Consider the following 24088-nt stretch of genomic DNA (forward strand, 5'->3'; position numbering starts at 1 on the left):
AAGGAAAAGGGGAGGGGGAGGGAGAGGAAGAGAAAGGGAGGGAAAGTATTTTACACTGTAACAAACATTTTAATTTTTAACTCTGAGGTGTTAAGCTTCTTATTGGGTTATGCTTCACATTTTAATAGAGACATCTTGGAGCTCAACTCTGAACACTGTTTTAATGCTGGCGATATCCCACATAAGCAAATCATGTTCTGATATAAGCCCCTGATACCCTTGTGTGTCAATAGAATGCTGTTGAAGTAGTTCCAAGGATGAAAAGAAATCAACACTTCACTGTAGTGTGGTTTTGTAAACAGAAGCACATCTTTGGAGAACAGTTTAATAAGAACACATGCTTCTGTTCATGCATTTTCATTCAGAAGTAATAGATTCACCCGTTTCTATGGCAAACACTGACATATTCTTATTTTCCTAATATCTTCTTCTATTAACAGATGCTGGCTGTTTGATTTGCATTGGCTCACTTGTTCTGGCAGGAAGATAAACATGGAATACCTAAAATATATATTTATTTATGATTTTTCCAAATCTTCATTCTCGAAGTCCCCTTTTATTTTTATTGAGCGAGCTTTATGCTGGTAAAATGTTGCAATCAGTTATCATTTTTTGGAAACAGTTCTTCAGCATCTAATGAATGAGGCCAGAGGTGCTGTGGAGAGCAATCAGGCTGATGATGAGGGTACCAACGGGTCCCTGATTAGGTTAAGAAATCCTCTCCAAAGTGCAATGAGGAGGAAATAAAAACAATGAGTGTGCATGGGACAGTATGGATGGATATTGGAGAAATCATTGAAGTGTATTGATATATCCACCGAAGGCAGTTGTCATGGTAATAGAGTTAATTTAACAGATAGTCACATATGGGTTTAAACTCCTTTTTTTGTGTTTAATTACATGGTTATAATTTAATATACACTAGTGTGATTTTTTATAAGCCCTTCTCAATCAATCACCACATTAACTGTGAATTTAGTAAATTAACCTCCCAAACTTCAGTTTACAAATGTGTAACATGGGAGTAATAATGCCTAAATTAATAAGGTTCATTTACAGTAGAAAAAATAAAGGCTAGACTGATTTCCACATCATACAGAATAGCGGGAACCTTCCCTATTTGCCAATTTTAAATGATGTCAGATATCAGGCATCGTGTGTGAGAGGGTAACCAACCAGTGAAACAGTTTTAAAAGAAAAAGAGTGTGGAAAGGTTTTTTTTTTCCAATAAATTGTATCAGAGTTTGCTACATCTACATATAAAAAATCAACCTGTTCCATCTATTGCTTAGGAAAATTAATTAAACCCTGCTTATTAAACCCAAGTTTTATAAAACCCCAAAGCTTTAAAGCATCTAAAATATAGTATAAGGAAAAATTTTGTGACTTGTAAAGAGTAAAACTTTTTTTTACATTCAATATTAAAAATATTCATATATTTGGTTATGAACATTTAATTGGTGCTGATACCTGTTTCCCTTGTTAAAGGGCTCTCTGTCTGCTTTGAAAAATAAATTTCAAAAATTCCAATATTTTTTTTAATATTTGTGATTGTATAAATGAAGCAAAATTAATTGGCCTAAGAAAAAATGTAACATAAACACATAACTAAACACATACAAATACACATACATCCATACAGAAACACAAAACACACACATACACACTTGCATAAAAACACACACATACACACACACAAAGAAACACATACAGTCATTCATAGATGCATACATACTCTCACAAACATTCATTCATACATACACATCCATTCTTGTACACACACACTCATTATTATATACATTCACGTACCCTTATACACACTCACACCTTCATACACACACACAGCTGTTGATATACACATAGTCATTTGTACACACACATTCATTCATTAATGTATCCACATACATATTCAAACACCTCCATCTAAACATAAAGATGCAGAAAAGCATATAAAGAAAAGTCTCTTAGAATGTCACATCAGTGAGTCAAAATTATGAGCAAATGGGACTCACACTGATTTGTAGAGTGAAAAATGTTAAGTCATTTTCTAATTTCCCATGAAACATCTTAATACTTGCATATTATATCTTGGAGGGTTATTAAGCTTTTATTTTCTGGTCAATAACTCACATGTGGTTAGAAATTTGTTTTAAAATCCTTCTCTCATTTATTAAATCCTGAATGTAGTTTTCTCTTTATCTACTCCTCCCAGTCCCTTCCTGCCACCTCCAGTCTCCTGGAGATGCATTCCTCCTCTGTTTACATTCACAGAAGTGCAGGTCTCCCAGAAACATCAACCAAACATGGAATAACAAATAAGACTGGGCACAAACCCTCATAGTAATGATGGACAAAGCAACCCAGGAGGAGTAAAAGGGTCCCAAGAGCAGACGAAGGACTCAGAGACACCCCCACTCCTACTCTGAAGATTCCCACAAGAACACCATGCTATATGACTGCTACATACATACAGAGGGTATAGGTCACACCTGACATCTCTGACTTGTCGTTCCCAGATCTACACATAATGTTTGGCTTAACTATGCAAATTTTTAATTTGAGATGACTATTTTGAATGAACTCAAATGAAACCAAAAAATTAGTCTAGCAATAGGATTTGAATTTTTTGATTTGTTATATTTTATTGTGATTTAAAAAAATTTTATTGCTTATTTTATTTATATACATTTTAAATGTTATCCCCCTTATCTGTTTCCCCTCTGAAAACCCATTATTCCACCCTCTGGCTTCTATAAGGGTGTTCCCTTACCCACCCACCCACCCACCCACCCATCCACTCACCGTCCTAAGCATTCTCCTATGCTAGAACATCAAGTCTTCACAGGACCAAGGGTCTCTCCTTCCACTGATGCAAGACAAGACCATCCTCTGCTGCCTATGCATCTGGAGCCAGGCTTCCTCCATGTGTAATCTTTGGTTGGTAGTTAAGTCTCTGGGAGCTCTGGGGGATCATCTGGTTGGTTGATATTATTGTTCTTCCTATGGAGTTGCAAACCCTCCTTCAGTTCTTTTTCTAACTCCTTCATTGGGGTTCCTGTGATCAGTCTGATGGTTGACTGCAGGCATCCGAATCTGTATTAGTAAGGCTCTGGCAGAGCTTCTTAGGAGACGTCCATATCAGACTCCTGTCAGCAAACACCCTTGTCATCAGCAATAGTAACTGGGTTTGGTGGCTGCATATGGGATGGATAACTAAGTGGGGAGGTCTCTGGATGGCCTTTCCTTCAGTTTCTAGTCCACTCTTTGTCCCTGTATTTCCTTTAGACAGGAGGAATTCTGGGTTAAAATTTTGAGAAAGTTGGGTGGGTCCATCCCTCAATGGGGGGCTATGCCTAACCTTTGCATATGGTTTCTATAGGTTCTTGCCTTATTGTGTATTTCAGCTAATGAATCCTGGGAACCTCTTGCTTTCCTAGTATCTGGGACTTACTGATGGCTACCCCCAGTTCCCAATTTTCCATTACTGCATACCTGTGTTCAATTTCCAGATGTTCTATACATCTACCTACTCTCCTCCCACACCTGATCCTGCCCCCCTTTTTCTCTCCTCCTTCTCTCTTCCAAGTACCTCCCATAATTATTCCCTTTTCTAAACAGGACTAAAGCACCTGCACCCTAGTTTCCCTTCTTCTTGAACTTTATATGGTCTGTAAGTTATATATCATGGGTATTCTGAGCTTTTTCCCAAATATCCACTTATCAGTGAATACATACTGTGTGTGTGTGTGTGTGTGTGTGTGTGTGTGTGTGTGTGTGTGTTTTGTGTGACTGGGTTATTTCACTCAGGATGAAAGTTTTTAGTTACATCCATTTGCCTGTGAATTTCATGAAGTCATTGTTTCTAATAGCTGAGTAGTACTCCATTGTGTAAATGTAACACATTTCCTGTATACAATCCTCTGTTGAAGAATATCTGTGTTTTTTCCAGCTTCTGATGATTATAAATAAGGCTGCTATAAGCATGGTGGAACATGAGTCCTTGTTATATGTTGGAGCATCTTCTGAGTATATTCCCAGGAGTGGTATAGTTTGGTCCTCGGGTAGTACTATGTCCAATTTTCTGAGAAACTGCCAGACTGATTTCCAGAGTTGTCTTACCAGTTTTTAATACTTAAAAAACTTTTAAAATTTAAATGTATTCTGATTATATTCTTTCTATCCTCCAAGTTCTTCCAGACCCTTTCCTCTTCCCTATCCACTTGATATAATTGTTTTTCTCATAATAACAAACAAAATCAATAGAAAAAGCACAATAAAATTAATAAAATAGATAGAATGACAGAAAGACATTTAGTATATTATTTAAATTAAAATTGTAAAATATTAGTAAACTTAAAAACCCAATTATCTATAAATATTAGATATTTATTGTTGAAATTAATCAGCACCACAAAACATTTTTCAATTTACAAATGCCACAGTACCAGTTTTTCAAGATATTAATTTTATACACAAGGAAAGTGGCAGATATTGGAAGAAATGCTATTCTGTAAATTAACATCTCAGAATCATCATCATATATATTTAGATTTCTTGTCAGGGATAATCTATAGAAGTGACTTTAAATAGTTTATTAACTGTGCTTTTAACCCCCTAAATTGTATCATTTGGCAAAATATTGAATTTTACTTATTTTTCAAAGAAAAATGAAAATAGACCTTATCCATGTACTTGAATCTTTCATCAGACTAAATTTTTCATGGACAGACATTATATCCATTTCTCTCTCTCTCTCTCTCTCTCTCTCTCTCTCTCTCTCTCTCTGCACAGGATTCTTGTGATAATTTGGAAAGTTTCTTAAGAATATGAAAGATATTTTTAAGTGCATTTATTCTTTCTTATGGTTGTAGTTGCTTCTGATTTTTGCAGTTACTGAACAGAGACTAATTAAGGAAATGAGGAAAAATATTAATTTTTATTTTCTTGGCCTCCTACCCAGAGTGCGTTGGTTCTATTTTCCTAACCAGGAAAATAAAAACCTATAGTTAATTTACTGATGTGTTGTTATTTACCATTTTCAGAGAAAAGGAACACCCTGGCTTCTCAAATTGTTTCTGCCTTGAAAATGTATTTATATTTGTGAACATGCTAAAGAATGAAATGCCATTAGTCTTTTGGAATGTTGCTAAATTGATAAGCAATTTGCTCATAATTTTTCTGTAATTTGCCAGCTCAAGTAGAAAAATGTTATAATGGCATATTTATTTGTGCTATAGTATTTACATATATTCATTTATTTCTTTATTTTTACACAGAAAAAAGAAATGCTTACAGACTTATAAATGAAGTAATAATTGCACTGATTCAAAAATTAAAAACAATGAAAGCACTCTTGCTTTTTAAAATGATATTAATAAAAGAATAAATAAAAGAAAAAATAAGCTGGAGGAAAGTGTATAAAAATCACACACGTGATAGGAAACTTTTATTCAGAATATTCATAGAACTCTCCAGAACTAATACTGGCAAAAGAAACCCATGACTATCAGGTACAATATATTAAAAGGCAGTTTCTTAAGATGAATATCTAAAATAAATATGTACAAATTATCAACATGGTTGTTCAATAAGAGCATCTATTAGAATGGATAGAATTACAAAGACATACCTGATCAGTTATAGGTAAGAATTTGAATTGACTAGAATGCTCCCTCAGGTTTATCGAAATAATGTGTGAATATATCTTTATTCACTCACAGTAATTGTTGCCTCTGATGCTTACTGTTGAATAAGCTCAACCTTTCTAGCTCCGTTTAAACTCTGGCTGGCTTAATTCAGCTCTTGTGGCTCAAACTTCTGTACAAACTGACTGATAATCTGCCTTCTCTCAGTTTCTCCCTGAAGTGCTTGGCTTGGCCTCAAACTAACTCTGTCAATTTGCTTTAATCTTCTGACTTCTTATTCTCTGGCTTTTACTGCCTCTGTTCCATGAACTGAATGGAATTGAAGTTAAATCCATTGCATTGCTTTCTATGCTGGTTGCCAAACTGAATTCAACTCCACTGTCTTATCAAAAATGACTAATCTAACTGCTTTCTCTCTCTCTCTTCCTGCAATGCTTGTAAGTAGTCTCCATCCCACCTGTTCTGTGAGTTGGGCTTATTCTATCTCTAGCTCATTCTGTCAAATCTTCCTCTAATTCAGCACCTCCTCTGCCCCTCAATTAGATGTCACTTTCAAACATGGGTGCTTCCTTCTAAAAACTTACCTTACCTACATCGTTTGAGATTAAATGTGTGTACTAAGGGGTTGTCAGGTAAGTTTCTATTCCCCCATCTTCCCTGCTGACTCCTCTGGAGCAATCCCAGCTGCCATAAGCAGCCTTCTATCTCAGAACATCCATTCTCACACCACTTCTTCTTCCACATTTATCATACCTGAGACTCCTAAAACATACAATCCTGAAGCTCTGGAACCACATAGACTGGCATGTTTAGAACCATAGAGCCCAAAGATACTTATCAGAGGTTTGCCACACCAGGACCATCAATACTGACTACATCAAGAAAACTCAGGACCAAAACCATTTATGGGGCTAAGGGCCCTTGAAGAATATAATCAACAAAAGCCAGGGCAATGTAACACCTCCAAAGTACATCTACCCGCCTACAGTAAACTCTGGGTATCTTAACACAACTGAAACACACACACACACACACACACACACACACACACACACACACACAAATTACCTTAAATATAATCTTATAAAGGTGACAGAGGCCTTTAAACAGAAAATGAATACATCCCTTAAAGACCTACAGGAAAATACAATCAAACAAATTGAGGTCTTTATAAAGGAAACAAATCCCTTAAATACATGCAGAAAAATACAATTAATCAGTTAAAGGAAATAAATAAAACTGTGTGAGAACTGAAAGTAGAAATATAAGCAATAAAGAAAATACAAATTGAGGAAATCCAGATCATGGAAAACCCAGAGAAGAGAAAAGGAACAATAAATGAAAGTATTCCTAACACAAAACAGGAAAAAGAAGAGAGAAAAAATTGATACATCACTCAAAGAAAATGTCAAATTAAAAAATTATTGACACAAAACATCAGCTAATCTGGGATACCATGAAAAGACCCAACCTAAGAATAATAGGAATAGATGAGAGTTCCAGCTTCAAAGCCAAGAAAATATTCTTAGTAAAATCACAGAAGAAAACTTTTCCAACCTAAAGTAAGCTATGCCTATAAACATACAAGAAGCTTATAGCGCACCAATTAGATTGGAACAGAAAAGAAAATCCTTCTACCACATAAGAATCAAAATACAAAAGCTGCTGATCAAAGAAATAATATTAATAGCAGCAAGGGGGAAGGCAAGGTAATGCATAAAGATAGACCTATTAGAATTACACTGGACTGACTTCTTTAGTTCTCAATAGAGACTCTGAAAGCTAGAAAAGCTTGGACAGATATCTTGTAACCTGTAACACACACACAGGTGCCAGTCTAGAATACTACATCAAGCAAAATTCTCGATCACCATAGATGCAGAAAACAAGATATTTCAAAACAAATCCAAATTAAAACAATATCTATTCACAAACCCTTCTCTACAGAAAATATTAAAAAAATCTTCAATCTGAGGAAGACAACTACATTCAAGAAAGTATAGAAAATAAATGATTCCATATCAGCAAAAACAATAAAAGCACACAAAAACATGCACAGGACCCACACAAATACATGCACGCACACACACACACACACACACACACACACACACACATACACACACACATACACACACACACACATACACACACACATACACACACACACATACACACACACATACACACACAAAGCCACCACCACCACCACCACCACCACCAACAACAACAACAAAACAACAACATCAAAATAACAAGAAATATCAATCATTCATTATTAATATGTCACAATACCAATGGGCTCAATTCCCCAATTAAAAAACACAGGCTAACAGAATGTATGAAAAAACAGGATCCATCATTCTGCTGCATGCCAGAAACAACTCTGCAATAAAGGTAGACTTCATCTAAATAAATGGCTGGAAAAGAGTGTTTCAAGCAAATGGACTCAAGAAGCAAGATGGAGTAGTTATTCTAATATCTAGTAAAATAGACATTCAACCAAAATTAATCTAAAAAACCAGGATAGGAAACAAAAGAGTATACCTTCTTCTGATCATTCTTCAAATTTGACCACATTGTCAGTTACAAAGCAAGATTCAACAAATAAAAGAAAATGGAAATAATGCCTTCTATCTTATCAGACCACCTTGGATTAAAGCTAGACTTCAAGAACAACAGAAACACTGGAAAGCCTAGACACCCATGGGAATTGAGCAACTCTCTACTTCATAATCTTTGAGTCAGGGAAGAAATAAAGACATTAAAGACTTTCTACAATTCAATGACAATAAAAGCATAACATACCCAAATTTATGGGACACAATGAAAGCAGTGCTAAGAAGAATGTTCATAGGACTGTATGCCTCATAAAGAAATTAGAATGTTCTCATAGCAGCAACTTAAAAGTACTCTTGAAATCCCTAAGGTGAAAAAGAAGCAAACACACCCAAGAGGAGTGGAAGGCAGGAAATAATCAAAATGTGGGCTGAAATCTATTTGTTAGAAACAATGAAAACAATACAAAGAGTCAAGGAAACCAAGAGTTGGTTCTTTAAGAAAAATCAACAAGTTAGACTAACTTTTAGCTAAACTAAACAGGAGACAGAAAGTATCCAAATAAACAAAATTGGTAACAAAAAGGGAGACATAACAACTGATACCTAGGAAATTTGAAGAATCATTAGGTCTTACTTCAATAACCTGTACTTCAAAAAGGTAGAAAATCTTAATGAAATGGTTGATTTTATACATCAAAACCACATACTAAGGTAAAATCAAGATCACACAAGCTATTTAAACAGCTGTATAACAGCTAAAAATAGAAGTAGTCATTATTGGTCTCCCAATAAAAGCAACGAGAGCAACAACAAAAATATCCAGGGTCAGATGATTTTAGTGCAGAATTCTATCAGATGTTCAAAAAAGAACTATTATCAATATTCCTCAAGCTATTTCACAAAATTGAAAGAGAAGGAACATTGTCAAATTTATTCTATAAAGCCACAGTCACCTTGATACCTAAACCAAACAAAGATACAGCAAAGAAAGAGCATTAGACCTATTTCTTTCATGAACGTTGATGTAAAAATACCCAATGAAATACTTGCAAACCGAATCTTGGATCACATTAAAGACATCATGCATCAAGACCACGTAGACTTCATTCCAGAGATGCAGGGATGGTTCAACATATGAAAATGCATCAATGTAATCCACCATATAAACAAACTGAAAGGAAAAACTTGCATGATTATCTCAGAAGCTACAAAGGCCTTTGATAACATCCAACATTTCTTCATGTTAAAGGCATTAGAAAAATCAGGGATACACGGCACATACCTAAACATAATCAAAGCAATATACCACAAACCAAAAACCAACATCAAACTAAATGGAGAGAAATTTAAAGCAATTTCAGTAAAATCAGGGACAAACCAAGGCTGCATAGTCACGCCTTATCAGCTCATTATAGTCCTTGAATTTCTAGCCAGAGCAGTAAGACAACCAAAGGAGATCAAAGGAATACAAATTGGAAAAGAGTCAAAGTATCACTATTTGTAGATGATATGACACTATATATAAGTGACCTCAAAAATTCTCTTAGAGAACTACAGCTGATAAATGCCTTCAGCAAAGTGACTGCATACAAAATTAACTTAAAAAAATCAGTAGCCCTTCTTTATACAAATGACAAATGAGCTAAGAAAGAAATTAGGGAAATAATACCCTTTACAGTAGCCATGAGTAATGTAACATATTTTGGTAGAAAGTTATCCAAGCAAGTGTAAGATCTGTATGACAAGAACTTCAAATTCGTGAAGAAAGAAATCTAAGAAGATATCAGAAGATGGAAAGATGTCTCATGTTCATCATCCTACCAAAAAGCAATCTACAGATTTAATGTAATCCTCATCAGAATTCCAACACAATATTTTTTTACAGATCTTCAAAGAACAATTCTTATATTCAAATGGAGAAAAAAAACCTCAGGATAGTTAAAACCATTCTGAAAAATAAAAGAACTTCTTTAGGCTTCACTATGCCCGATTTCAAGCCAAAAACAACCTTGAACAATAGACCTTTGTAATGAATTACCATCCCTGACCTCACTTTGTACTATGGAGCAGTAGTGATAAAAAGTGATTGGTACTGGTACAGAAAGAAACATGTTGATCAATGGAAATAAGCCCACAGGCCTATGCACATTTGATTTTTGAAAGAAGAGCCAAAGCCACAGGATGGAAAAAAGAAAGCATCTTCAACAAATGGTGCTGTTCTTATTGGATGTCTACATGTAGAATAAAAATAGATTCATATTTATTGCTCTGCACAAAACTGAAGTTCAAGTCGATCAATGACCTCAACATAAAACTTGATACACTAATGCCCTTGAATACATTGGTTCAGGCAACAATTTCCTGAACAGAACACCAGTGGTTCTGGCTCTAAGATCAACAATTGATAAATGGGACCTCCTGAAATTGCAAGGCTTCTAGTAGGCAAAAAACACTGTCTATAAAACAAATTAGCAGCCCACAGATTGGGAAAAAAATCTTCACCAATTCTCCATCCGACAGAGGGCTAATATTTATAATGTACAAAAAACTTAAGAAGCTAGATAGCAACAGCTCAAATAACCCAATTTTAAAAATGGGATATAGAGCAAAATTAAAAATTCTCAACAAAACAATCTTGAATGGCTGAGAAACACGTAAAGGAATGTTCAACATCCTCAGTTATCACGGAAATGCAAACTAAATTAACTTTGAGATTCCATCTGACACCCACTAGAAAGGTTAATGCATGCTGACGAGGATGTGGAACAAGGGCAGCACTCCTCCATTGCAGGTGGGAGTGCAAACTTGTAGAACTATTGTGGAAATCAGTTTGTCAGTTTCTCAGAAAGCTAAACAAGAAGGACAGCCCAAGTTAGGAAACTTGAATCTCACTACAAAGGGGGAAATAAAATAATCATATAAGGCAGATGGAGAGAGAGAACTGGGAGAGATGGGGGATGGGAAGGGGAATGGCATTTTAAAATCAAGTGTGGTACAGGACAGGAAAAATGGCTAGATGGTCATGAAAATGAATGGAAATATTCATCTTTTGGGGGTAAGGAAGAGGGGGCATCTCTAGGAGGAGACAGAGACCTAAGATAATATAGGGACTCAAGATCAATGGGGGTGACCTTAGCTCTGGCTCATCACATTGTGGATATAGAACCTGAAGAGACCACCCCCTGTTGCCATTCAGGATACCCACTGCAGCAATAGAAACATCAACCCATCCACAGAACTTTCAACTCAAAATTTATCCTGTTTATATCAAATGTGGGCAGTGGGGATGGAGCAGGGACTAGGGGAATGGCCAACCAATAACTGGTCCAACTTGGTCAAGCAGCAATTTCTAACACTATTAGTGATATTCTGCTATAAATCATGCACAGGCCCTGTATAGGTTCATGCCAGATGGGGTCCTAGTGCTGGGAGGAGAAGTAAGACACAAGCCCCCACTCCTAAGTCAGGAGCAATATTCAATTGATAACGACTGCCAAATGAAAAATGAGTTTTTGTCAATTTAATCTCACTGGGGATACAAATTACTCTCGAGGGCAGGCTCCATACCAAGAGTAGGCGGCCAGCACAAACAAGCTCATTGTCATTCCTGGAGGTTCTTTGTTGCATAATGTTTAATCAGGGCTGTGTCACTCTGTCTGTCTGTCTGTCTGTCTGTCTGTGTCTGTCTCTCCTTCTCCCTCCACTCTCTCAGATCCACATCTGTTTATGTTTGTTCATATTCTAAGGAGATACCGAAAGGGTGAGGATCTGGATGGCAGGGGTGTAGAAAGTCTCTCAGAGAAGAGGAAACTGTAATCAGAATATATTCTATAGAAAAAAGAAACTTCTTAATAAAATAGTGTAGGAGGAGGAGAGATTGATTGATTGATTGATTGATTGATTGATTGACTTATTGATTGTAGGGAGTTCAGGCCCAGTAGATACATCTATCTCACATTTCTTGCATCTATGGTTCAGGGGACATTGAAGAAGAGGAGGTAGAAAATAAGATCTGTGAAGCAGTCTTTCCTAGAAATGGCTGCATAAGCAATACCAGAACAACAGCAATATCAATGAAGAAGCTAACATGGAAGGAAGAATTGTGTGGGATTGCATCCATAGACAAAGGCTACTGGGAGAAGGAGGATGACCCTTTTCCAGGGATAAGATGCCTTATTGATTGACACATAAATGGAATAAATAGTTTGTGTGTGTATATATTTATCTAGATACACAGAAAATAAATAGTCAAAGAAAAAGTAGCTATCTTCTTGAGAGTGAATACACTGGAATAGTTTGATAGAATGTAGCGGGAAGGATCTAGTAGACAAAAGAGGAGGGGAATGATATAATTTTGTTTCAATTAAAATTATTTTTAAAAGACAAGAAAACACCTCTCATTGATTGTAAAATATCCAGTCTTCTCTGTTCCTGGTTCTTTAATTTTTTTGAGACAGGGTCTCCTATTCAGCCCATAGTAGCCTAGAACTTGCTGTGTAGCATAGGATGACCTTGAACTTCTGATCCTTATGCCATACCCAGTATATAAAACTTTGTAGTATCAATTTCAAACATACTTTAACTTCCTATGCTGAACTATGGTCACTTCTCATTATTTTTCCACACACCTCTCTCCCCAACCATAACATTTTCCTCTCCACTTTCTAAATATACCACCGTCAGAATAATTCCTTAATATTCTTCTACACTCTCAGACCAGGCTGGCCGTGCAGAGTAAGGGATTCTTACTCATGGACAAAGTCTTATCGATGGCTAGTGGTTACATTAGTATTAAGAACCTGAATGGCGGTCTAGAATCATCAGTAACTCCATCAACTGCCACATATCTAATTGTATTTTGTTCATACCCGATAAACATAAAATTGTGATAAGCCGAAGCTGGAGTTCTCAAATAACAGACTCCTCGAAGATATGCTGTTTTTCTGCATCAAATTCTCAATGACTAGTATCAAGTAAGTTCCCAGTCGGGGAAATGATCTGAGTGTAAGTTGACATTCACACAATTAGAGTAACACCCAGACAGCAGGTGTTACAGTGAGGCCAGCAGCAAACAGAACGAGGGAAATATATACTAACTCTGATTCCTTGTCCAGTGCTTTATACCATATCTCCCAGTGCCAAATTATGTGTGAAATGAGGGAGATTTGAAGAGAAGCCACACATATCTCAAATCACTCATTAGGTTTTGTTTTTAATGCTTATTTTATATTTTAGGGCATGAGAAAGCAAGCCACAGAAAAATTGCACTAAGGTGTCACACACTGTCTAATAAGCAGTTTCTCTGGCAGGCAGGCTATCAGCAAACCATTCAGGATTTTATGGGTCTGAATTGCATTCTAGGTTCCTCCAAAGCCTTTAATGGGATTGACATCTGGTTTCATTGCTATGCAAGTCTCTCTCTTATTGTTAATGTATCTTCCACAGAAGCAGTGGCACGGTAGATCTCACTCCTCTTGGAGAGTGGAGGGTACTGCTCTATTTTATAGAAAACCAGCTACTGAGGACAGCGCAAGGAGAAGGGAAATAAATCTCATTACTCTGATGACAGTCTGAGCAACCACACCGGGGGACAGGGACGATTTGGAGAAAATGGGGTGCTGTAGTATTAGGCAGTGCAGTTATCACAGCCTGTTAACTTACATGTTTACACTTACAATCATCTAAAAGAAGACATTATTTTGCTACTTTTATCTGAATTTTAAAAAATTGCTAAAATAAGGACTTCAACACATTCATAAGGTGCCTTCCCCACATACCTTTTCATTCTGGGGACTTCATCTGATTGCTTCAGTTTTGGTGTAGAGTACCAGAGAGAGTTAGAGATTCAACTCCTAAGGTGGTATCTTGGATTTGAGAGCCAATGAATTCACATAATATAGGAGCTAGTTGATAGAGGCAATGTGACTTTTTAAAGAGAGAAATTTTTTCTTGGTAAAGTTGTAACTCTAATTTATAACATTTTATAACATAATAAATTTTTTTTTGTGGTAGAGAACATAGTACCTGGCGAGTGTGCATATTTAAAGGAAATGTATTTTGCTGTGGTTAGGATGACGGAAGTCACCATGCTCTCTGAGGACCCTAGCTGTCTTACACACCCTACCTGGCTCATTGTCACTGATCAACTTATGAGATGCATCATCTTGTCTTTTTTATTGTTGTGAAATTGATACATAGGTTCACTAAATTTAATAATGTGGTTAAACTCATGAGATACTAAGACATACCGAATTGCATCTGCCACATCTCACCACCCACTGTGAATGTCTAAGTACTGAACACTGACTTTGGTTCCTACGAGAATGAGTGCTTTCATTGGATTGGGACAGGTAAAGATGCAGAATCACATATTATGTACCTTACAGATGAGGTAACCTGCCTGTACAGTAATTAAATGAGTTTTCCTTGGCACCCTGCTAGCATTGCCTTTTTTCAAGCTAATAATGGAATAAAAACATGAGTATATGAAAGGATGCTCTGACTTGGTTATTTCTCTGGATTTCAAATTGGTTTTTTTTTTTCCTAGTAACACTGTCTTTGCAAATCTTCTTATCTTGTACAGAGGTCTGAACACTTGGAAGAACTTATTGGGCCACAAATGGGAAGTTTTATAAATATCAGGATTAAAGTCAGACCTAATTGCTTTTAAAAATTAAAGACATTGTCCTTTCTTAGTGACGCCCACGTTGAAATCAATACCTCCTAGCTTGAATCTAATTGAATGGATTTGGTGTGCTGGGTCCAAATTTACGTGTCATTCATCCTTATTTATTTTTGAGAGTTTTAGTTCTTGTGACAATAAGATAAGAAGAAATTTGATGCAAGATCACTTACTTTAATGCTTCATCTTGATCAGCATAGAATTAAAAGCTTTTTTTTTTTCCCAGTGGAGATGTCTAGAGGGAGTGTTTGATTGTAGTTTTCAAGTGCACTTATAGTAATAATAATGTACTTGGCTGTAATTTTTAGCACTTTATGTAAGTATTATAATTAATCCACACTGTAATCAGGATACTGGTTATATACATTTTATTAAGGCATAGACAGTGAGAAACAATAAAGAAGTCATAAGGCAAAAGTATATTTGTGCAAAGATACATAGGTAGCAAGTGAAGAAACCCAGGTCTCAGCTCAGCAATTACTTAAGGAACTTTGAAATTGCACAGCAGGGGCCCAGGCACGGGATGTGCTAGAAGTGGAAACCTGAAAATGGAAAACAAGGGTGTCCATAGTTACTGGCATGTTAAAATAAATGAAAGTTAAATAGTGTGTGTGCGCGCGTGTGCAAGCTTAAGTGTGTGTGTACTTAAGTGTGTGGAGGCATATGCCAGTTTATATAAAGAGGACAAATGAGTGCATGCATGTGCATAGACACACAGGCTCACACACATACATGCTCACCCACATGCACACACACACACTCAGAGGCACACACAGACACACAGACACAGATACATGCATGGAAAGACTAATCTTGACAGTGAGATATACTAAAGACATTTTAAAAACTAAGTTTTTTTGTAGACAACTTTGCATATGCACATAATACATATTGAAGCCTGTAGAAAGTTAACTGAGGGTAAGACTCCATTTATGCCTCTGTGGTGAAGGCAATACCCACACTGGGGAGAGACCTCACTGTAGTGTGCGTGTTTACCAATCACATACACTCTTGTAACTAACTCTGTGTCCATCCTCTGTCCTTCAGCCCACTAATGTCATTGGTCCGAGGTTCTATAACAGAACAGGCTGAGAAAGTCATAAAGTAAGCCAGTAAACAGCATCCTCCATGGCTTACTCATCAGCTCCTTCCTGCCTCTAGGAACTTGCCCTGCTTGCGTTTTTTTCTTGACTTCCCTTAGTGATAAGCAGTGATCTGAAAATGTTTGCCAAATAAATCATCTATTCCTGAATTTTCTTTTGGCCAAGCTTCATCACAGCAATGATAACCCAAACTAGGAAAAGCTTTTTTCTCCCCCTCCCCCACATTTTAATTTTATTTTTCAGATCATAATATCATTATATCCTTTTTGTCTCTTTCCTTCCTCCAAACCCTCTTAGTTATTTTTATAATAGTTATTTTAGTTATAATTACATCACCCCCCCTTTCCTCCCTTTAAATCCCCTTGCTTTCTTTCTAATTGATGACCTCAATTTTCATTACTTGTTACATGTGTATAGGTATATCCATATATAATCCTAAATATAACTTGCTCAGTCTCTACAGTGTTACCTGTATTTGTTTTCAGAGCCGACTGTTTGGTACTGGATAATCAGTTGGTGTGGTCCTCCCTGGGAGAGACTTTTTTTCACATTTGTAGCATTCCTTAGCTGCCCGTAGTTGTTTGTGTAAGACTGACGCTATATGAGCTTCCCACCCATGTTTTGACAGTCATGTCAGTGGGTCTTTATGACTGTACCTTCGGACTCTTCTAGGAGACACCAGCTCACAGAAAACCCTCTGATCCTCTGTCCCTTACAGTCTCCCCCGTCATCCTCTTTCCTAATGTTATCTGAGCCTTAGGTGTGCAGGTTATTTCGTAGATGTAGACTGGGATTCACAACTCTGTATTTTGATTGATTATGGTTTTCTCTAGTAGTCTCTGTGTTATGCAAAGAGAAGTTTCTTTGATAAGGGCTAATGGTCACTCTTATCTGTAGGTAAAAGTACAAATATTTATAGTGCTATTAGGTATCATGCTAATTTAGTAATGTGGTAATTGTAGTTACTTCTCCAAGATCTGTGACTTCACTAGCTCTTGGTAACTGTTTAGCTTTCCAAGCATGATTTGCCTCTTGTTGTGAGAGTTTGAAGTTCAATTAGAGAGTGACTGGTTACTCCTAGGTAGTGTGCCATTACTGCACACTTAGGATTATTATGCCGTAATAGTTATTTTATAAGAAACTATCCAAGGATGGTTGCAAATGAGGATCATGCGGGGTGACTAAAAGACCAATAAATTAAAAAAATATCTGTTCTCAAAATATTTAAAATTAGACCTTATACTAGAGCAGATTTGCCTGTTTCTGTTGGACCCGGGAGCATCAATGGAGATGATCATCAGCTGATAGGCATGGAGGTAGAGTGCTGTAGAAGAAGAGGCATCTTGGTGTAGGATGGCATCTTTCTCACTTGGGTGTGCTGTGTATGGTTTTCTCCTGGGGAACCTTCGGAGAACACAAGGTATCTTATCCTGTAGGGGCAAGCCATGAATCGCAGTCATTTATCAGCTGGGAACTTGAATTGGATGAGTTGTCAAGAAGGATAATACGCCTGCCCTTGTAGAGCCCCTGACAAGGTTTCATGAGAAAATGCAGGTAATGTAGTTTTTGCAGAATCCCTGTTGTCAGGGGCAAAACTGTCACATACTTCATTGCCCTGACATAGGGAAACAAGGAGCCATAATGTTTTAGGTTCTAGGTAATTGAAACATATTTAGACTTACTGCTAATCAAACAGGCCAGGAGGGGACCGTTTTACTCAGGATATACGTTTTATGTGTAAATGGGGAGACTTAAAATCATTCTGGTCACTTGGGGACCATCAGCATTAGTTCAGATGAATTCCAAGGTCCTTGTTATCCTTGAGTTCAGTGATGATAGCAAAAGTCAAGGTCAAGAAGAAGCCAAGTTTCTTCACTGTTATTATTATTATTATTATTATTATTATTATTATTATTATTATTATATCTTAGTCCAAGATTTCTCTTTCTCTTTCAGAAAAATTTGGGACAAAGAACAGAAAACCTTATGTTCTGTAGGAAGACTTTTGACCCCAAAATATATTTTACTATAAATATTTTAGAAGTTGTCTGACATGAATAACTTATATATGAGCAATGTTAAGAAACTAAAATATAGAGCTGTAAATGTAGTTCAGTTAATAGAATGTTTACCTGGCATGTGTGAAACACAGGTTTCCAGCACAGACAAAGGATGCAAGGTGGCACATACCTATAATCCTAGCAATTAGGAAGTGGAGGAGAGAATCAGAAATACAGGATCATACTCTTCACTTGAGGCCAGCATGAGCTACATAGGGTCTTGTCTCAAAAATGAATAAAATATACCTAAGCACGGGGTTTAATAAAAGCTTTGCAACCTCATAGGATGGCCAACAGTATCCACCAACCAGATCCTCAGAGCCCCTGAGACTAAACCACCAACCAAAAGGTACACATGGAGGGACCTATGGCTTCAGCCACATATGTAGCCGAGGATGGCCCTTGGTCCTGTGAAGACTTGACTCCCCAGTGAAGGGGAATGCCTGGGTGTTGAGGTAGGAGAAATTGGGTGGATGGGAGAGCACTCTCATAGAGACAGGGGAGAAGGGATAAGATGGGAGGTTCTGGAGGGGAAACCTAGAAAGGTGATTTGTTTACATTTTAAATGTAAACAAAGAAAATATTCAATTAAAAAAAGAAAAAAATACCCACCTACAAAAAAAGCTAGGAAGTCTTAAGTTTGAATTACGTTTAGAAGGCTAATGAAATTTATATTCCTAGATTTCTAACTGGTGTAAATTTGAGTACTTATTGAAAATCAATGGAGTGAATATCAGTGAATTTTTTCTAAATGCTTTTTGCATTGACACTAGTAAATAAAAAGACCCTTCTCCTCAAGATATCAGCTGGCAGTTACAAGTTCGTCAGACTGCTACAGACTCAGATTTTCATGCTCTTATCACAAGAAAAATACTGTAGTCTTGCTTCTATGTTCAATTCTGTGTTGCCCTCGTATGTTACATATGGTAGCATAGCATATATGCAAAATTATATGAAGATTAATAACTAATACAAAGCACTCTGTTTGATTAGCTGAAAAGGACATCCTTGAGTTAAGATTATATTATTGTTGCTAGAATGTGACATCATCTTGCACAGGAGGAAGGACTAGATTCATGTATCCATCGATGGTGCCTAGGGATTAGTTACTTGCTAGCCAAGTGTTGCCTAACGAGATTTTTCACTAAATAGGCCCTAGATTTTACAAATAGCCCCACAAAAAGGTTTCCCTATCCTTATGGCATGTAAAAGAATTGAGATCTTTTTAATGATAAAATGTTTACATTTAGAAAACTAAAAGAACAAGGGGGTAAATGTAGGCTTTAGGTACCTTGTAGGTAGACTGTGGTATTCATAGTTTTCTAGCTGTGATAAAATTCTTGAGGTGAACAACTTAATGGAAGGAAGGTTTTTGCCCTCTTGTGCTGTAAGCAGTTTCAGATCAAGGTTAGCTGCCTTCCTAACTGCAGCGCTGAAGTAAAGCAGAGCATCCTGGTGGAATAGGTATGTCAGAGCAAGACGCTAGGGTAGCCAGAGGCTCATGGGTCCCAATGAGGATGAGATTAGCCGAAATACACAACAAAGGAGAGCTAGAACCTGTTGGGACCACCTCCAGAAAATAGGCATGGTCCCCAGTTGAGTGGTGGGATCACCCAGCCATCTCAAAAGTTTTAACCCAAAATTGTTCCCGTTTAAAGGAAATGTAGGGACAAAAACTGGAGCAGAGACTGAAGAAAAGATCATCCATACTCTGCCCCATCTAGGGATCCATTCCATCTGCAGATACCAAACCCAGATGCTATTGCTGATGTCAGGGAGCTCTTGCCGACAGAAGCTTGGCATAGCTGTCTCTTGAGAGGGTCTGCCAGTACCTGACTAGTCCAGATGCAGATACTCACAGTCAACTCTAGGACTAAGTCCCGGGGACCCCAATGGGAGAGCTACAGAAGTACTGAACAATCTGAAGGGGATTGCAACCCTATAGGAAGAGCAATATCAACTAACTGGACCCTCCAGAGGTAGGGTCCAGAGGTACATATGTAGCAGAGGATGCCTTATCTGGCAACAATGGAAGGGGAGACCCTTGGTCCTGTGAAGGCTTAATGCCCCAGCATAGAGGGATACTTGAGCGGTGAGGCCGGAGTGGGTTAGTTGCTGGAGGAGCAACCTCATAGAGACAAAGGGGAGGGGGATGGGATGGGAGGTTTGTAAAGGGAAAACCAGGAAGGGGGATATCATTTGAAATGTAAATGGATAAAACGATTAATTAAAAAATTGATGGGATGGATGAAAGCACTGGGGTGATAGCACACTAAGGCAGGTGGTACTGGGTGGTATAAGAAAGCAGGCTGGTCAGACCAGGGGAAAAGCCAGTAATGAGCCTTCTTCACCCATGGTTTCTGCTTCAATTACTGTGACAGGTTCCTGCCATGAGCTCCTGCTCTGGTGTCCCTTAATGCTGTATTCTACCTTGTAAGACTTTATCAACCTTTTCCTGCACACTTTTTTTTGGTCCTGGTCTTTGCCACAACAGAAAACAAAGTAGGACACAACCTTCTAGTTTCCACCACCTCCCAAGAACGCTGTCAAATTCTGCTTCCATTGAAACCTAGGCTAGAGCCCTCTTGATTTAATTTATTTTTTTGTGATTGGATGTAGGGCCTGGGTACCATGTCTTCAACATGTGAGCTTGGGGGAAACACTTACTACATAAAACATAGCACATCTACAAATGATGTAGAAATGAGAGAACGTGGCTGTACTCCCATAGAATTTTAAGGCAGTGAATCATGTTTGACACAGGCTATACCTCAACTCACACCTCATGTAAATCACCTCACAATGGATCAATGACTGAGAACCATCAAACACAGACGCAAGTCTGTATAATCTTTGGTTTGGAAATAGATTCTTATATTTGACATAAGTGATATGAACTAATACAAAAAGAGAAATGGATAATTTTCTACTTTATCAATGCAATACTAAAAAGACCTTATGCACATTGATGGGAACAATTTAAAAAATAAAAATAACCTTTAGAATGAAAGAAATTAATATTGTGTTAGAAATTGAGAATACACACACACACACACACACACACATAAATGAAGTACTGAATGGGTAAATTACTTAGGTCAATATCTCCAAATAGTTCCTGATATCCAATAGACACTTGAAAGGAGGCTCAATATCGTTAGTTAATAAGGCAATGAAAATGAAAACAGCAAGGACATATCCCTTTTTACAGCTGAGATTGTAATTTATAAAGCAAGGCAAATCTCAGAAAATAGTAAATGTTAACATTTTACATTCCTATTAGGAGAAATGTAAGATGGTACAGTGACTGTTATACACCTAGAGCAGGGGAAGGGGACAATGATCAGTGGTTAGGATCACTTTTTGTTCTGACAGGGGACCTGGGTTTGAGTCTCAGCACAAATATTGGGAGGCACACAACACCTGTAACTCTAACCCCTGAAACGCTCTTTTGGACTCTGAAGGCTTCTGCTCACACACTGTACATTCACACACTCATCCCTACACAGGCACACAAAAATAAAAATGATAAAATAAAATCTTAAGAATCGGTTCCCTAGAAAAGTTAAGCACACAATTACTAGCCATTTCTCTCTTAGGTATATAATGAAAATAATTAGAAACAGCCACTTCTTCACCCTAAGAATATTATATATTAGTAAGATGAAGACAAGCCTCAGAAATATTTGCTAAGTGAATGCATCCAGGCATGCAGAATCTCTTATTGGGGCTGTCAAGGTGACTGTACTAAAGCCACTTGATGCTCTTGCAGAGGACCCAAGATCTGATCTCTGCACATGCTTAGGGTGGCTTGCACCTTGAGCTGCAGGGAATTCAACACCCTCTTCTGGTCTCTGCAGATATGTATAACTCACATCACTATATAAAATATTTAAACATAAATATATAAACATAATAAATATGAATATCTTTAAACCAAAATATAATTTTATTTATATGCAGTATACAGAAGAAGAAGAAAAACATTATTTCTTGATGCAGACGAGGGACAAAATATGGAATGAAATGGCAGCTAAATTTTATTGGGTTTATTTTTTTTGATGGAATATTTTGGAGCTTTTTAAATGGAGTGGTTTGTGGTATTATAAATATGCATTTTGGAAGATGTTTACATTTTAGAATGGTTAGCCTTACTTTGTATGAATTTTGTCTGAATGAAAGGCAGGACAACAAACCCTACTAACTAGAGGCAATAGGAACGGAGTAGGAGGTCATTGGACTAATGTAGATAAAGGAATAAATGCCTTAGGTTAAGGTGGCAAGTTGACCAACAGAAGCTCTTTCTAATCCTGGAGAGGATGTACTGAAGACATAGGTTTCCATTTGGCTCACACCCAACTCGATGCTGCAGAGGGCTGATAATGGCAATTCATTCAGGTCAGACTTATCCTAAACTCATTATCTGGCCCTGTTTAAAATGGACTTCCAGGCCCATAAAACCTATTCTCGTTAAGGCCATTTATTTCTTTCCAATAAAACTTGAAGCTTTCATTTGATTCATTAAAATTCTTAATGCCATCTTTTTATTTCTCTCTTTAAGAAACTATTTTTTCATGTTCTAAGCATAATAATTACCTATTTGACAAATGTATTTCTAATTACACAATTACTTTATTATATAGTATCAGCTTAAAAATGTCTGAAGTCTGATATCTTCTGGGAAAGAAATTATTTTATATAATGTATAATTTAATTTCCTCTCAAATAATTATTTAGGGGCTGGGGGAGAAAATGAGTTGGGCAGAAAGAGCTCTAGTGTATAATTTTAGTGCTGATGTACCTGACAGAGATTGGACAGAATTGATCAGGCATCATGAAATGAATCAGAATTTATTAGAGTGCCTGGCTGTATTCCTGCGTGCTGTGAAGGTTGGCTGTGTATGCCTCTGTGTATGCATGTGAATGTATGTTCCTGAGTACATCTGTATTCAATGTGATAAGAAAAAAATGTCTTAGTAAGTCACCTTGCTTGAGTTAAATGGTTATATGTGGAGACTGTGTGTTTAATATCTATGTGGTGTATGTTATGACTCATCCAAGCCCTACAATATTTCTGTCCCTGTTTTTACAACAGTGGTTGCAATCCTTTTATATTGAAGCAATAGAGCTAAATGAGATCTGCTCCACTTTGGTGTCATTAATCGCTCAACAAAAACATATTTTTAAGTTCCACAATACTAAGAAATAGTTTTTGGAAGAATGGAATTTTTGATAGAAGGCAAAAATCATGTGTTGAAGCCTAAGATACTTCTGGAACACAACTGGAAGTCTGCTGTTTTTTAAGTAAAAATCAAAGAATAAATATCCATAGCATGGTAGACTTGAATAGGTCATTCATGGCTTTTAATGAATTAGTTTACATAGACAATCTTAAAGTTTTCTTAGTTTCTCTAACTTCCCTAGACGTTGCCTATGCACTGTGTCAGAAGTAAGGCCAAACTCTACATTGCTTTTCCTACTAGAACATCCTTTATAAAGGTTAACATTCTTTATAAGAGTTTCAACACCTCTGGCCCTGGAAAATCTCCTGAAGATAGTTAAATCTTGTACAGAAATGCCAGAACATTCCTCAGGCTCAGGTGTGCACACTGGTTCCAGCATCCAGTGAAGTGTGTGGGTTACAGTAAGGGATATTGGCTTTGGAATTTGTTCCAAACCTTCCATTAATATTTATCTGTTAAATTAATTCCCTCAATGGCCTTCTCTCAGCTACTCCAGAAAAGACAGTATACATGCTAATATCTCTCTGCTTCTGTCTTGCCTTAGCTTTCTTCTTCCTTTTTGGAATCAGTATGATTTCTGTAGAAAATCTGTCACCCCATTTTCATAAATCTTTTCTTTCCCAGACATCACAGGGTACTATTCTCTGTTCCTTCATTCTTGAGATGTTGTTAGATTTGATTTACGCCTGTTAATTTTAAGGCCTGAGCACATTCAGTTTCTCCCTAAGGAATTAGCTAATAGAAGCTGACATTCATTTGGCATTTTTGAGGTGAGGAAAGAGGGCCATCGGGAG

This window comes from Micromys minutus, assembly GCF_963924665.1.
Source record: "Micromys minutus genome assembly, chromosome: 2".
Lineage (NCBI taxonomy): Eukaryota > Metazoa > Chordata > Mammalia > Rodentia > Muridae > Micromys > Micromys minutus.